The sequence below is a fragment of the Hibiscus syriacus genome, unplaced genomic scaffold, assembly GCF_006381635.1.
Source record: "Hibiscus syriacus cultivar Baekdansim isolate YM2019G1 unplaced genomic scaffold, ASM638163v2 tig00110260_pilon, whole genome shotgun sequence".
Classification (NCBI taxonomy): Eukaryota; Viridiplantae; Streptophyta; class Magnoliopsida; order Malvales; family Malvaceae; genus Hibiscus; species Hibiscus syriacus.
The window spans coordinates 256115-273807 of NW_024062651.1; the positions used below are offsets into that span (position 1 = coordinate 256115).

General features: G+C 32.6%; 1 long non-coding RNA gene and 1 pseudogene across 6 annotated transcripts; both read left to right on the forward strand.

Moving 5' to 3' along the window:
* Nucleotides 1–9160: 9160 nt before the first annotated feature.
* On the forward strand, nucleotides 9161–13028 carry LOC120115292 (annotated as a pseudogene).
* Nucleotides 13029–14736: 1708 nt separating this feature from the next.
* On the forward strand, nucleotides 14737–16982 carry LOC120115241. 6 transcript variants are annotated; one of them, XR_005515459.1, is made up of 7 exons: nucleotides 14737–14913; nucleotides 15270–15321; nucleotides 15507–15833; nucleotides 16231–16280; nucleotides 16364–16484; nucleotides 16565–16650; nucleotides 16772–16982. It is a non-coding gene; the product is annotated as an uncharacterized LOC120115241 (long non-coding RNA). The 6 variants fall into 6 exon arrangements; XR_005515460.1 differs by having other exon boundaries at nucleotides 15507–15798; nucleotides 16772–16981; XR_005515458.1 differs by having other exon boundaries at nucleotides 16231–16484.
* Nucleotides 16983–17693: the final 711 nt, after the last annotated feature.

Here is a 17693-nt window from a genome sequence, read left to right on the forward strand (position 1 = left end):
TAATGAGGTTCAAAATTGGCTTCCGATTACTAGACCCGTCCTTATTGAGGGAGCCCAGTCGTCCAAAATCCACTCAAATTCATTTGATATGGATATTAGAGAAACTTCAAGAGAAAACAAAAGATGTGGGCATTGTAGAAACCCAGGACACATAGGAAAAAATGTCCATCTCTTTTGTCATCAAGTAACGTTGATGTTGTGCTTGATGTAGTTGTTGTTTAAGAAAGATAATTTTTGTAATTTATTTTCATTACTTTAAGTTAATGTCATTTGATCATCACCGATTAATTAAATAAGAAACGATACAAGAAAAATGATTAAAAGGCACTAAATAATAAAACCATTAGATTGAATTAAGTAATAAACAAAATAAATTAAGTAAAAAATGTAAATAATTAAAAATTACATTCATTTGTAAATAAAAAATTAAATACAAATATAATGAAATGTATGACTATCGATGCATGCGTCTTAATGTGTTTCGCATGGCGATGATTGTTTGTCTCGATGAGGATTTCTTTGTATAATTTGTTCTGGCTCCTCACTCTCATCATCATCATCATCAGGAGCATACATTTGTTGACGAGGGACGAATGACGATGTAGCACCTCCATAGAATAAGGACCCTGGAAGTGTATGACTGATTATCCCACCGCTCATAGAAAACTGGAAAACTGAGAAAAGATCGACATCGATGAGTGAGAAAACTGTACAAATGGTCTGCGCGGCGACCATCGGTGGTGAAACTGGACCCGTCAAATAACCAGTATATGAACCCCAAGTTAGATCTACAAACATAGAACCATAATATCCTCCAGAAGGGGTCATATAACTCTGTGGCGGTGGTGGCATCTGGTATGGAAATGGTGGTGGTGGCATCTGATATGGGTAGAGCCATCTGAAACGCTGCGGAGTGTACATCAGCGTAGACGGTGGCTGCTGTGAAGGTTCTGATGCTGCAGGTGAGGACGAACCGAAAGCGTCTGCTCTCCATCCATGAGTCAGGGGACGATAGGGTTGTGATGGTGGACGTCTTTATCGATATTGATGAATGCTCCAGCCTCGTGCTTTCTTGAAAAATAGGAACATTTTCGTTCATGTTGAACCACTCGTAATAACCATCTGCAACTGTCAAATGGTCCACATAAATGGGTTCTCTATGGGGAATGCGCTCACATCGATCCTCTCATATCATGACCCACTCATAATGCTTCAGCATCCAGTGTCGATCGATGCTATACAATCGTCGAGATTTTTAGGTGCTTCCGGACTTGATTGGACAAAACCAAATTGGCGGAGCACACGATCAGTGGGACGCCACTCGATAATCGCATAATATCAGGGAACCACCGCCATCAAACATCTAATGGGCCTCTAAAATCGTGTGGGATGCAAATCCTTATCTCCTCAGTACAATAAAAGTCCATTCAAACTAAAACAAATATATATAATTCTTATCAAAATAATATCTAATTATATAACGATAATTAAAAATAGATTTTTTTATTTAAATACATAGCTCTGTGGTAACCTTCTGATCAATGAGTAGCCTAATTGATTATCATTCATCATGTAAATTTCGATGATCTTTCCTTGCAGTAGACTACCTATTCAATGAAATAATTTTTATTATATACTATATAAATTATTAATATACGAAATCAGTATTGTAATTACCTCAATAATTGCGGAAATACTAACAAGTTCTTCACAATCGTATATAAAAAGGGTGTGCGATACCACGCTCAAGACTACAGTAGAAGGAGACATCCGTCGATAGCATTTTTCCTAGAGTTAGTAGCTCGACACATTTCCCTATAAGAAATGCCAAAACTGCAGAGCCCAACTCAGTGTGCCAGCCATATGAAAATCGTGAGGTGATGCAACCACATATAGTGAACTTGGTTGCGCGATTTGTCTGGCATCAGGAGCCTTCCTATCAGTTGTAGTATGCATGCCCATGCATACATTTTTATATGCTCCTCCAAGGCGTCGCTACTCAAACGCTTGAAAGTTGCATCCAACCAATTTAACGGAATCCGACCACTGTTAAAATTAGGCGAGACGCCTCCAAGATACTCCTGGCACAATGAATGTCAATCACCGTGCGCCACCCCAGAAAGCACATCTCATCTACCGGAAGCCCCAAGTGCATGGAAACATCCTCCAACGTAATCGTGGACTCTCCGTACGGAAGATGGAATGTGTGTCTCCGGTCTCCACCGCTCGACCAATACAGAAATCAGGTTGGATTCTACATTACAATGCCCTTCGTATCTAGCTACGTAACCGAATCCAGCCTCGAGTAAATACGGCCAGACACGGGTTGGTATCTCTAACTTAAGATTATAGATAAAAGGATCTAATATACGATCTCTCTTATAATTTAATAAATATTATAGAAATTAATATAAACTAATATTAATAAATAAAATATTAACAATAATTAAAATTAAAATAGAATTTAAAATGTTATCGTATCAGCAAAATGCCTCGAGATATGATGTTCATCTAAACGAAGCAGACCGCCTTCCATTTATAACTACAAAACTAATAAAATTATTATAATACAATTTAATAAAATACTAAAATATTAATTTATTATAATATAATATAACATTTTACCTTCTAAATATAATTTGACTGGATTTAGCTTTAAGTTGGACTTTGAGATGGTTTGAGAGGATTTTAGATTTGGTGTATTTGAATGAATAAATGAAGGGGTATTTATAGGGTTGGGGGATCAGTTTGGCGGGATGGAGTAATTAATTGGGGTAGTGTGAACAGTTGACATTTAATTGAAAGGCGTGAATTGTGATCCGTGCCTTTTTGGCGTGTGTCATAATTACAGAAAGACGCGAATGATGATCCACGCCTTACACTGATGTGGTGCCAGCTCGAGTAAGGCGCAGATCATCATCTACTCCTTTCATTATGTGGCACCACATCAGCGTAAGACACAGATCATCATCTGCACCTTTCTTCAATGGTGCTAAATCTGTAAAATTTTTGAGACAGTGCCTGATAGGTAATTAATTCCTATCAGGGTTACCTGTCCGTGATTTTTAGGTAAAAACACCCTTCGGACTATTCATTTTTATTTTTATCTAATTAAGATATAGTCATTAAGAATTAACTGTTATTAAACCTAAAAGTGATAAATGAGTAATTCAGATATGGTTTGGGTAGGGTTGAGTAGAGGGTCAAATCAATTTTCGGGTGGGTCAATTTTCGGGTCCGGTGACTATCGGATCTGTTGTTTTTGGTTCGGATCAATATTGGATCGGTTGAACTTTAGGTCGGGTTAATGTTGAATCAGATTGATTGATTTTCGATTTGGGTCAACCTTTGAATCAAATCAATTCGATTTGAATTGGTTATGAGTTTAATCAAGTATATATAGAATTATCGATATGTTCTTGTAAAAATATGTCTTCGTTTTTTTAATATTATCATTTAAGCTTAATTTGAATACAAGTATAATCAAGTATATATAGATTTTCGGTTCAAATTGATTTCGATTCGGATTAATTTGGATCTGGTTAAATTTGGTTTGAGTTGCTTTTTGTTCGGGTTGCTTTTCGGTTCGAGTTGTTTGGTTCGAGTTATTTTCAGTTCGAGTTGCTTTTGGTTCAGATTATTTTCGATTCGGGTTAAATTGGATATGAGTCCATATTGGGTCAGCTAATTTTGGATCGGGTATGGTTCGGGTCAGGTATGGTTCAGGTTTCGGATCAGATTTGATCATTTATTCAGGTTAATATCAGGTAATCGAGTTCGGGTCAGTTTGTCAGGTCTAATTAAACCTTTAATAAATTGTTGACATGACATAATGAATTATAAAATTAAAAGGGTTAACTACAAATGGACACTAATGTTTGAGTAAGTGTTTTTTCCCATTGAAGTTTAAAAAATATCAAATTGGTCGCTAAAACATCAAAAAGGTCCTTAAACAATGATTTTATATTTATTTTATTCCAAAAGCTTTCTATTTTTTTTGTTTATCATTCAAATATTCGATTCCTTCATGTCCAAAAAGTTAATTTTAAGTTTTATTTTTAAAATTTAAAAAGTATGTATATATATATGGGAAATATTAGAAAAATTAGAAAACTTATGGGAAAATTAGTATATAAAACCATTGCTCAATGAGCTATTGATGTTTTAATTACAATTTGTTACTTTTGAAACTTTAGTAAGGAAAACAAAGACTTAGACAAACATTAGTGATCATTTGTGAAATATTTTTTATTTAGTGAGGAAAAGTGTATAAAATTTAAACAAATGTAATCAACCACAAAGTTTATGTTTTTTTATTGTTTTTTTTTACTTTTAAAACATCCTAAACGAAATACATATAAAAGAATTGGGTAAACTACCTATTTGCTCATCCTGTATTATTTAATTTTTGTTTTGGTTACTCAACTATTATTTTTTAAACTATATCTAACGCTACATTTTGCTAACTTGTCATTAAAAATTAATAGTGATCCGATGTGACATTTTCAAAACTATTTTCAATACTGAAATGTCATTATCTTATGGTGACACATCACATTATCGTTAGTTTTTAATGGCAAGTACAAAAATGTAATGTTAGGTATGATTTAGAAAGAAAAAAAGTTTGAGTGAACAAAACATAAACTAAGTATAGGTGGGTAACCAAATAGGTCATTTACCAAAAAAAATGATATACACATAAAATGGGTAAACACTTGAGTACCTCAATTATCACCGTTGTTTTGTTTTGGAGACCCAACTTTATTTTTACAAAATCATACCTAACATTTAGTTTTGTTTCATTTTGGTCACTCACTGTTTAAAAATTAACAAAATTACTGAAATTACATTTTTATTTTTTCATGATGATGTGACACTATCTTATGGTGACAACGTCAACATCATCTTAATTTTTTAACGATGGGTGACCAAAATGAAACCAAAACTAAACGTTAAGTATGATTTAAAAAAAAGTTAGATGCCAAAATGGAACAAAAGTGATAATTGGAGTACTAAAAGTGTAGTTTACCCATCTAAAAGTTATATTTACCGTAATTGCACATGATATTTCCTATTTTTGTACGTTAAAGAATTGGATAACTATATAGTAATATAAGGTAGTTGGTAGTATTAGATAAATAAAAAAAACAATTCCACTCATCGATAAGACAATAACTATGGTTGTTGATTGTATATTTTTAATTACATCTTCACATTTTGTCTTACTCTATCTTTGACTACAAACATCATGAATTTATTAAATAAAAAATTAATTCATGATTTAAAATTTTCTTTGTTATTGTTGGTATTTAATTTTAAAATTTCAGCCAATTAAACATCATAAATATATGTCGAACGATGATTAAAAAGGTATATTTTATATATAATAAAATTATTCTAACTCAAATATGAGATGTTTTATTACCATTTTAATTCAACTAATATTTGATTTGAGAATTAAATTTATTATTATAATTAAAAAATAAAATTCATCAACAATCCGTTGGTCTAGTGAGATGAGACACTAATCCTTTAAATAATGTTAGTTTGAATTCTGACATTTGTGAATTGATTAAACTAATTTAGGAGAGTAGTCCTCGCCTAGGGATGTGCACGGGTCGGGTCATGTAAGTTTTCGGTCCATCAACCCGACCCGAGAATTATACTTCCTCCACCCGATTCGATCCCGACCACCTTTTTGATATAAAACCTAACCCGACCTGAAATAATATATTTATTAAAAAAATATTATTGTTATTTAATAAAAATAAAGATTTAATTGAAAAAAGAATATATAAAGGAGTATTATTGCAATTGTCCCTAAATATATAAAGTAAAAATACAATTTTTTCGGGTCGAATATTTTTCACCCCAAACCTAAACCCGACTCAACCCAAACATAACCTCTAAAACTCGACCCGATCCGAACTCGATTTTTTCTTTAAAAAAATCCGACCCGACCAAAAATCGATGGAAAAATAATTGCGTTGATGCAAGCTATTTAGTAAAATGAGTTCCATGTGTATCAAATCTAGTTCAATCTTAATTTAAATAAATTTATGAAATGAATTTCGTTATCATCTATATAACTTCCATAATCTTATTTTTCTTTCCTCTTGAACAATCTCATTCAAAATTAGTGACTCCAATTAATAATACAATGCCCAACACAAATATTTGAAAGGGTGATCAATCAATCATTTTCGTTTTACAAATAGACCCATCTATATATTCTAAAAAGGTATGAAGACAGATAAAAAAATAATACAATCTAATTCTTTTTTTTAATTCATCCTAATCCGATCTATTAACGACTATTCTAGTTCGGGTACGCAGAAGCTAGAGCGTCTTGCTCTAATTCTAATTACTACAATTCTAATCAATTTATTATAAAAGTAATCAAAACGTACGACGTACTTGAGTGGCATCTAAAACTATGTTCAAATGGACATTACAACAAACACTTTTTTTTCTTCAAGGTTCTTAATATTTTTTTAAAAGTCGTAAGATAATATTTATTCATATTTTTTTAATTATTGATATGTATACACCCTACAAATGTAAATGTTTGAATTCTCAATATTTAAGTTACCAATAAATACCCGATTAAATAAATTAATTCATGTGTCCATTTTATTTTTATGTTTATCCAGGTAATATTTTATACCTCCTAAAGTTTATCAAAATTTTTATTTAACGACTTCTATTTTTCTTAAACGTCATGCATTTCACTATTATAAAATAACCTACAAAACAAAAATAAAAGTAATATTCCCAATTTCTTAATCAAATTTTTTAGTTTAATAATAAAAAATTATTTCAATTATTAAAATATTTTATTTAATCACTCTAAAATGTATTTAATTCGATTAAGTTCAATGAATTAAATGATTGTTAGAGTTGAGATTAAAATGAAAACTACAAGTAGCTGAAGGACCAAATTAAAGAGAGCAAAAGTGAAAGATCGCATGTATTATTCCAAAAACCTTAACAGCGGAAGCTGATAAGATTTCAGTGCTTTAGGTGATAGTAATTACTTAAGGAATTTACTAAAATCCATGTCACAATCTCAAAGCCTGTGTATATAAATTTATCAACACATTTAATAACAATTCATTAATGTCATCTAAAAAGGATCATTCAAGTTTTAGTTATAAACCATTAAAAGTATAAAACGTATCATTTCACGTTGTTTGATTTATCAAGTCTCTTATTAGGATCAACAAAATTTTGAGTCGTGAATTATCAATTACTTTAAAAATAATTTTATTAATTTTATTATTTTATATAACTTAATATAAAACAATTTATCTCTTAAAATTTTACAATTAATTAACATAGAACAAAAATGGAAAAAATATGACATAATTTAATATATATAACAAATTAGAATAATGTGTGAAATTACATTGATATATAATTAAAAAGCCCACCAATCTGTAGCCAAAATAAATTTTAGTCTATGAAAAGAAAAGAAATAATAAATAAAAAAATGAATTTAAAAAAATGTCCCACCAAACTAGAACAAGAAACGCATTGTGAACAACTCCGTCCTGGCCGTTGTGTTCACCTGCACCTCTTCCTTTCTCCCATACTTTTATTTAACTGCCTCTCTTTTCGGAAAATAAATCAACCAAAAAAATACCCGCTAGATTCCTCTAACTCCCCCTCGAATTCTAGGGCTTCTCCTTTGTTACAAATCCTATTTCGGTAATTCTTTTCTTCTTTTTCTCTTGTTTCATGTTTATTGGATTTCTTCATGGATTTGTTTCTTTTTTTTTTGTCTGTTTGGTTTACCTTCGAAATTTATTAGCTTAATCAATGAGGAAAATTAATGAGAGTTGGAATGTTTTCTTTCCTGTTTTGGTTGGTAGTTTGATAGACGAGTTCGTTTTTCTTAGCTTGTACTTTTTTATTGAAAAAAAAAAGATAACAGGAAAATGTCAGAGTTTGGAAACAACTTTTTTTTTCTCTTAGAAGTTGAAACATTGGGTTTAGGACTTTGAGAGTTTTGAATTCTGGTGCAAGATTTAATGTCTGGTTGTTCTGTTTGGTTGCCTGGAAAATTTAAAGGAATGTGAACTGTTTACAAGCCTCAATTCAAGTAGGCTAGATATCATTTGAAGGACTACAAAAAAAGAATGCAAAATTTCCTAGTTCAATGTGAAACCCATATTTATATTATTGTGTTGCATCCGGTGCAAATAATAAGAGGATAGAGTAGCTTACATTTGTTGCTTGCAAATGTGAAATATCCTAATTTTTAAAATTTTCTTGTTTCTGAGAGTAAATGCAGGCAGTTTATTAAAAGTTTGATTTATCTGCTTATTTTCTTTTCTACTTGAATTACAAACTGAAACCCTGACTTGCTAGCAACTTATGATTCAGTTCAGGAAAAAAATTATTTAGTTCACATTTGGGGTCATTACCTGTCCGCTTTAAAGAGCTATTTTTCCTGAATTAGTCAGTCTGAAGTGCAGATTCGAATAACTTGGATTATGAATATGATTCAGACTGAATATTTTTTCCTGGTACTTTGAATAGTAGGATTTGTGCCAGCTACTTTGAAAATGCAACAAATTCAATAGTAGTAGAGGTATTAAAACAAAGGTGAGGTTGTAAAGAAATTGATGACACCAACTTTTTCTGTAGAAACTATGAAATAGATTAGAACAAATTGGAGAATCAAAGTAAAGTGTGGTTTCTTGGTTGAAACTGCCTCAATTGTTTTACCTATGGTCCTATACTATCATATAAGGGTGCTCTCTCTCTCTTTCTCTCGTTGTTGTTGTCTATTCTCATATACACTTTTCCAGTGAGTTGGATTCTTGTCTAACTATTCAACCTGATCCCCTATTTCTTATTTCTTTTATTTAGGAAAAACTACCACTACTATATTTATGCATTTTTAATAAAATTTATTCTTTACACGTGGCTGACAAAAGGTTTTAGGTAACTTAGTCTTCTTTCCCGATGATTTGACATAAGTTTAGTGAGATGTGGGAAGTGGTTATCATTTTCATGTGATTTTTATTTGACTAACACTATGATAAGTTTAATGTACATATGTACTTGTGTAGGGTTATCTGCTGAAACATTTTGAAGAATTTCATGTTTAGATGAATCAAATGGTCCTTATTGTCCTGACATATTCCTTTTCTTCTTGTGAGAAGACCTTATTTAACTTTTATAGTTGAGCTCTAATCATGTTCTGGTTACTTTTCAGTATCTCATTTTGGCTTTTGTTCACGATGTCGAGTTTGGAGGAGCCACTCGGTTTTGACAAGCTTCCTAGCATGAGTACTATTGATAGGATTCAAAGGTTCTCCGCTGGTGCATGTCGACCCAGTGCAGATGAAAACGGGCATGGGAAACTCTTGGATTGATGGGAGGAGTTGCAGAACATCTAATAGCTGCAAGTAAGTCAGATACTGTTATCTTTTGAACTGTTCCCCTTAGAGCACCCATCTACTCATTTTTGTTCCACAGAAGTTAACAGTAACATTTAGTACATTTTTGGGACAAGTTCTTTTTTCTTGATAGTTAACAGTTTGGATTCAAGTTAAAAGCAAAAATTGTTTTCTTTCTGGAGAAATTAGTTTTCTATTATTCATTATTAATATCTTGGTAATGGTTGCTGAAAAGATACTATAGTGATTTGTTGTGTATTGCAGTATCTGATGTTCACATCTTTGTTTATTGTTGACGTTCCCTCTTTTCATATTGCTTTTTGTACCATAATCTGTAAATGGTTAGTATTCTGCATTTATCAGTTATCAATTTATTGAAATTATTGAAAAATCTGTTCTCCAGTGAGGATCATGAAGAATATACAGGGGAGACATTCCCATGGAGAAGGCATGTGAGGGATGTGTCCGAAGGAGAAGCTTTTAACCAAAGGGCTAAAAGCTTAAGCAAGAATAGGGTGAAACTTGGACATGTTAGTAAATCAAGGACACGGTCAGATCAGCAGTATAGCTCCAAGTGCAATGACAGAGCCATACGGGACATAAAACACAAGGTAATAAATAACCTGAATAGAGTAGTGTACAGTGTACTTTTCTTTTTTGAAACTATTAGGATTTTATGTAATATTCATTTCCGGGATTTTTAAATGGTTAATAAGTTATCTCTGTATATGCGGAATGTGTTTTCTTTCTTGGGATGGATTACAGAATGAGAAAATATTGTGCCTACGTCTGTGAAGGTTGAATTGTTCAGAGATTGGCGGCTTCAGGGTTGCCTGTTGTTGAAGCTACAAGTTTTGTATCTCCTAAATGGTTCCTCAGGTACCATGACTTTCTTATTTTAGATTGAGATAGTACATTATTTTTTTTCTTCTTTTCTGTGGTTTTCATTCCATTCCATTCCATATGATTTGATTAGATGATTATTTTTATAACCGATAGAGGATGCATATGATGTTCACAGCCTTGGAAAATGTCTGTTTCAATTTGGATGCATTTTTAGTTGGTTTTCAAAGAAAGTCAATGAAAAATTGGAGTTGACCTTATAACCATGAGCAATGAGGCAGTTGTTTTTGGGTTTAATTCCAGATTTTCCTTGGCTTCCTGAGAGCAACTAGTGATCTTGCTTCATCAAAATGTAGTTGTTACGGGTTTTCTTTGCATTCAATACTATTATTAAGCGTAAATTGTTTTATTATTATTAGGAAATCAGCTGAATAATATTTTATTAAGAGAAGTATATGGAGATCTTATTTATGATTGTTTTATATTATTGGAAGTCTTTCCTTATTAGGAGACTTGCTTTTTAATTACCTTAGTAACTCTTTTATTTGACCCAACGTAACCTCTATTTAAGATTGTCCATGATGCTATATAGATAACCTACTATTGATTTATTCTTTACCTTTTTATATAGTTAGCAGATGCAAAAGATGTAATGGAAGCAGTTTGCAACATAGAGGATGCCAGATTGCCCGTTCTAACTCCTAATTTGAAGGTTGATAATTTTCCTTGAAAGACATATCATCCTCATAGTGATGCCATATAAATTTCCTAATCTGCCGTGCATATTCTTCTAGGGTTTTGAAGCTGCTGTTGCAGCAGGTGCAAAAGAAGTAGCAGTCTTTGTATCTGCTTCAGAGTCTTTTTCCAAGTCAAAATTAATTGTAGCATTGAAGAAAGCCTAGTACGTTACCGTGGTGTTTGCCTTGCTGCTAAGGAGCATTCAATTCCAGTGCGTGGGTAAGTCTTGTTCTCAGTTTATTTGAAACTCGAGTGATGACATACACATGCTTATTGGTATCAAATAACTTGAAGTCTGGAACTAAATATCAAATGCTTTGGCACAATTGCAGATTTATCAGGTGTGTACAATTTATACTTTGGAAAATTCTTGATGTCTGCTGTAATGAATCATTAAAATATAAATTTGCAAATTTGAGCCTTCAAACCTTTATTTCTTTGCTCATCTTTTCTTGTCCATTTCTCGTTGTTTTTAGGAGAATTCTTGATAAATTAGCTCAGCATGTTTGGCTAGTATAGAAGTTGTCTCAGAGTAGATTTTTGAATTATAGTTTGTCAATAGATGCTTGGAATTTGTTTTGTAATCAAGTATATTTAACTTTCTTTTCTACCATTCTAGTTCTGAAAATGTTGCTCAATGACACATCAAATGCAATATAACTCTAGTTGGAGTATTTTATTTGTGTTTTGTTCATTTTGGCTGGTACAATGTCCAAATTACATGGTGCTAAAATTTTACAGGTATGTTTCATGTGTGGTTGGATGTCCAGTGGAAGAGCAATTCCTCTGTCCAAAGTGGCCTTTGTGGGAAAGGAACTTTACGATATGGGTTGTTTCGAAATTTCCCTTGGTGATACAATTGGAGTTGTACCCCTGGTAATCCTCTAGAATCTAGATTGTCACCTTTTAGAAACAGAAGTATGTCGTTGAGTAGGAAGCAAATCACTTGCATTTGCTTTCTTTTAGCTAATGTTTTCCGTTCTTTATTTTGTTTTCCTCATTCGAAATTTTAGAATTATGCACTACATTCGTTCATGTGGCGGTATAAAGAACAAAAAAGAAATAGAATATTGCAAATGATTGTCTCGTATTATTTTCCCCCCTACTCTATTTCATATGCTGAACAAGTTTGTATATGCACGCATTTATATTTGCATATACATCTACATTGACATGTATGCATGCATAAATCCATGTATAAAACATGCATGCTGCCTACAGGCATCCACCCATGTAAGCAATGTCTTCCCATACATGCATGCTTTGTCGATATTATTTTAAGATTTCAATTTAAAGAAAAGAAAATGTAAAAAACAAATAGGAGTTACCGTTTTAATTTGGGATTATCGTCACCTTGAAGAATCGAAGGTTATTTGTGCAAGAAGCATGTAAAATTCTCTGAAATCTCGTTCATGTGAGTCAAACATTGGTTCTGAGGAGTTCTTTGCCATTTCTATTTGGCACAGGTACTGTGGTTCCGATGCTTGAAGCAGTAATGGCAGTAGTTCCGGCTGAAAAGCTTGCCGTTCACTTCCATGATACTTAGGACAATCTCTTTCAAATATTTTGATCTCTCTCCAAGTAAGCCTTCAAAAAACACAGTGAAGCCATATATAGAATGGTTACATAACAATTAGTTCGTTTACAATAACAACACAGTTCGAAACCAGTGATGGATACCTGAAAACCAGCTTCCTTCTTTGTCATCAATCTTATGGACCGTTAGATTTATTACAAGGTGAGACTGAACCATGGCATGTGTTATGTTGTATCAACAGATGGGGATTAGTACCGTGGATTCCTCGGTAGCGGGATTGGGTGGCTGCCCGTATGCAAAGGGAGCTTCAGGGAATGTTGCTACCGAAGACGTGGTGTATATGCTTAACGGCCTCGGCGTGAAAACCAACGTGGATCTGACAAAGCTCATGTTGGCCGGCGATTTCATCAGTGACCATCTGGGTCGTCAATCTGGTTCGAAGACCGCAGTTGCACTGTGCCGGGCAACCACCGATGCTTCCAAGAAATAATGAATTTACATACAGTTATAATTATTATTCTATCTATGGTGGTGTTCCTTAAAATGTATAATTTACAATTGCTGTACAAAAAAAAAGAAGCTGTATACGTAGTATTTATTTTTGCAAGGGGAGATGTATTGTGTGTAAAAGTGCGAGGAGAAGGTCCACTTTGGAAGGCATTGGAACTTGTGCATTTTTCATTGAATAAAGTATTCATCAGTAGTAAGTAAAAACGACAAAATGAGAAAAAAGAATAAAAAAAAAATCTACACATCCTGATTTTGAAAAATTTTCGATGAATGGTGCATTTGTCATAATCTTAATGGCGGAAAAATTTTGTTTGGTAAAAGATTAATATAATTCGATGATTGACAATGATATATAAAAGGATTTTAACTTTTAGTTTGGATTGATATTTAAAAAGATTGAAAGATTTAATGACCAATTTAAATCAAAAGAAAAAAACATAATAATAAAAAAATATGAGCAGTTCAATAATTTTTTTTGACATGAAATCACTAAACAACAAGCCTTAAGTATAAAATAAGTTGTACCCAAATATATATATATATATAAAAGTGCTTAAATTATACTATATTTGTTTTCACAAATAGGTGCTTAAAGTATTTTTCGGCATATTTAGGTGTCTAACGTTTTAAACATTATCATTTTAGGTATATGGCGTTATAAACGTTACTATTTTAGATGTCTCGGGGCTAACGACCGTTAAAAAATCCCGTTAAGTGATATGTGCCATAATTTGATAATTTTAAAAATTTATTTTAAAAAACTTAAAAATATTTTATTTTTGAAAAACCCCATTTTTCTAAAATACCAAAAAAACCTAAACTCTTAAAATCTCTTATTTTATTCCCATTTACTCCAAATGTTGGTCATCTCCGGCCACCCATATGCTAGCGGCGGGCCACCCATACGTCATCGACACCCGCTAATCGGTTACAACTCTTAATTTCATCTCAAAACCTAAAATTCTCAAATCCCTAAAAGCTCAAATATCCAATCTCTTAAATTCATTTGATCAATCGTGGTAATTGGTTGTTTAATCAACTGTGAAAACTGGCCCCTTAGCCTTTAGTCGGCCGACCGATTGAATTTTGGCCGTTTAGCCATGAAAATTGAAAATCACGAAAGGGAGGAGGGGAGGACGCACAGATTGTCTTTTTTTAAATAATATTTAAAAAAATAAAAATTTTAAAATTCTAGGTTTGTGACACATGTCACTTAACGAACCTTTTTAACGGTCATTCCAACCAAGACGCATAAATAATAACATTTGTAACGTTAGACACCTAAAGTGAAAACATTTATAACTTTAGGACCTAGATGAGCTAAAAATAATTTAGACACTTATTCGTGAAAACATATAGTTTGGACACTTATTTTATATTAAGCCAAAAACAACAAATTAATGATGAAAGAAGCGATAATCGTTGACTTCAAATTTTAAAGATTTTAAAGATTTTTTTTTTTAGGAAAAATAGGATTTTAACTTGTTATGTCAGTTTTTCTAACAACGGTCAAAGACAATGACCACGACCATAATTAAAACAAATTAAAAAAATAGTGATTGTCTGATAAGATTTAAAAGATATCCCAAATATTCAAACATCTTACGAGTTAAGGGACTCTTTGTGTTGTTTAACCAAAATAAAATACAAAACTAAAAGTTAAACCCTAAAGAAGAGTTGGACAATAAGAATTGAAGAAATACCCGTCTTCCCGACAGGACCTTTTCAGCCCCAGCCTCCGCCCTCGGCCCTTGGCCGCGCCTCCGTTTTCCTTTGCATTATCTTTTGCACCGCCCACATCTGAGCGGAAAGCTACTGAAATTAACCCAAAGATGAGCTGAAAAGTACTGAAATTAACACACATCAACCATTATTGTAAGCTATCTTTTGATACTGAAATATATTAGATTGATGTTGTAATATAAGACAAAAAGTATTTAGTGCATACCGTTTCCCTTCGATGGAGTCATTGCCGGTACTAATTTCCTCCGACCAGACATTAAAAGTTGTGTCCTGTTTGTACCATACATTTGCATAAAAATAAGCTTAGCTTATTGGTGAAGTATTATAGTTATTTTTAGAATTCAATTCGATACATAAATTTGATGAATCATTATAGTTTTTTAAGTTTTTCGTAAAATCAGAAAGGTGATGCTTTTTATTTTTAATATCTTCTTGGCCGTAATTTTTACCCTTGGTAGTTTCTCCTCTAAGACATTCAGCACTTGCAGGTTGGTATACCTGTTTTTGTTACCGGGGGAGTGCATAGACATGGCGAGCATAGTAAGTCGTACTTTGACATGTGCAATAGTTCTACAAATTGGTTGTCTCTGATACTGTTTAAGACTCTTCAACCAATGAACCATTTCATTGTTTGTTTTTTTCATGAGAACATAGACTTATTTAAAATTGTAAGAATTTTCTATGCTCTACTAATTGTACTTTTCTGCGTATGTTTGAAAATGCAGCAATGGATATATACTCTGATCTCACAGAGCTGGGAAGGACACCAGTGGCGGTTGTCTCCGCTGGTGTAAAATCTATATTAGATATTCCAAGGACACTGGAATATTTGGCACTTATTCACTTTGTCGACAAGTTTTTTTCGAAAGATTCCGGCTTCATACTGAATTATCAATCTTTATACGTTAGTGCAACATTGTAAGTTTTTGTTGTTAATACAGGAAACAGGGTGTTTGTGTGGCTGCTTACAAGACCAATGAGTTTCCTGTTATTTTTACTCAAACAAGTGGCTGCAAGGTATAAATAGACAACTCATAGAACATCGTATCAAGGTATTTGCATTTCTATCATTATAACATTCTATTAGATCTGTATAATGGTTAACTTCATATTAGATATCAAAACGAAGATCAATGAAAAATGAGTCTGCTTCTTTGAACTGCTTTTCTTCTCTCTTTGTTTTCTTGGAAAATGAGGAGTGGTTTTGGTTAGGAAAATCACAGCATTTTGGAAGGTTTCTAATTTGTTGTAGAGAGACATTGCTTTTCCGGTTGAAACTTCAAGTAAGAGTGTCAAATCGAGATGTTATGGTTCTGATATGTGCACAAAGAAACAGTCTTAGAATGTTACATAGTTTTACAGATTTACATGCAATCTTACTGTTTGAATGCCTTGGTCAAAGGAGAATAAATAGTGTTTTCTTTTTCTTGGTTGGTGGTGATAATCTAGGTGCCTTGTCGGGTCGATAGCCCAGAAGAATGTGCACGATTAATCAGCAAGTGACAAAATTCATTCGATCGTATCTTCAGTTCATTAAGAGCTAGTAGTTTTGTCTTCATGACTTTTTTTCCCTTAACTACAGATGCAAACAGGAAACTCAATCTCGGAAATGGAGTATTGATTGCAGTTCCCATCCCAAAAGAACACACGGCTTCGGGAAGCTTAATGGAGTCTGCAATACAACAAGCCCTTACAGAGGCTAGGTCAAAACTGCATCATGCACACCAAGCATCTGGTTTTCTTAATCAATTCCTTGGTTTCTGACCGTCGTCTTTATCTTCAGGGAAAAGAACATAACAGGGAACGCCGAGACTCCGTTCTTGCTTGCATGGGTTAATGAAATAACTGGAGGAGCATCACTTGCTTCTAGTATCCTTAAGAGATGAATTATATTTATATTTGGAGATCACACTGTTGTTGTTCTGTAGATATCTTGGGCAGTGAATATTCTTCAACTAGTATTGTATTGGTTTTCTTAACCAAGCTCTAGACATTGCGCTTGTGAAATACAATTGTCATGCCCTCATAACCTTCAAGTCCAAACTGTCACCCTTCAGACCTTAACTCTGATATTCCGACAGTTTGGGTTTGAAGGTTGTGAGGGTGTGAAACAATGCAGCTATTGGAGCCAAGATATCTGTAGCCCTGTCCAACCTCTCCCCAAATAACATTGTGTACAGCTACACTATACGGAGTTGCTGAAAACAATCCTTCCTCAATTTAGTTTTGATTTGATAAATTTGGATATTACATTCCGGGATGGATCTAGTTGATCCCAATCCCTGAAAGTTTCAAATTCTCATACAATTTAAGTATTTTTTTTATATTTCTATTAATAATCTGTCTTCGTAAGTTCACCCCTAGAATGAATTTTATAAGTTCCCCTCTTTACATATTTCTTTTTATTTCAATTACTCGAATAAACAATTTTACAAGCGAAATGTTATAAGTTAATAACACATGTAACTATCTTGTAAATGTATTTAAATCATATAATATAAAAGATATTTATATAATGGATAAATTGACTGATATTCATTTTAGAAATTCATTACGTTTGGCCTCAATTTCTGGCTTATCATATGCGATTCCACGTTAATATATACTGGTCTTCATTTACACTTGTGTTGCACATGTACATATTTATAAATTATTTAATAATTACTCTTACTTTATTACAAAGATAATTTAAAAATACAAATATAAAAGTAATTGTATATTATAGTCTTAATAAGGTAATTGTATATTATTAAAATTTATATGTATATAATGTTTAAAAGAACATATAAAAATGTTTGTCCGTTTATTTTTACTAATTCAACGATCCTAAAAAAATGTAAAAAGAGTGAAACGAGAGAGAATTTGGTTAGTATAGATGATTAATGAACTTAATACGGTGGAGATGGTGAAGA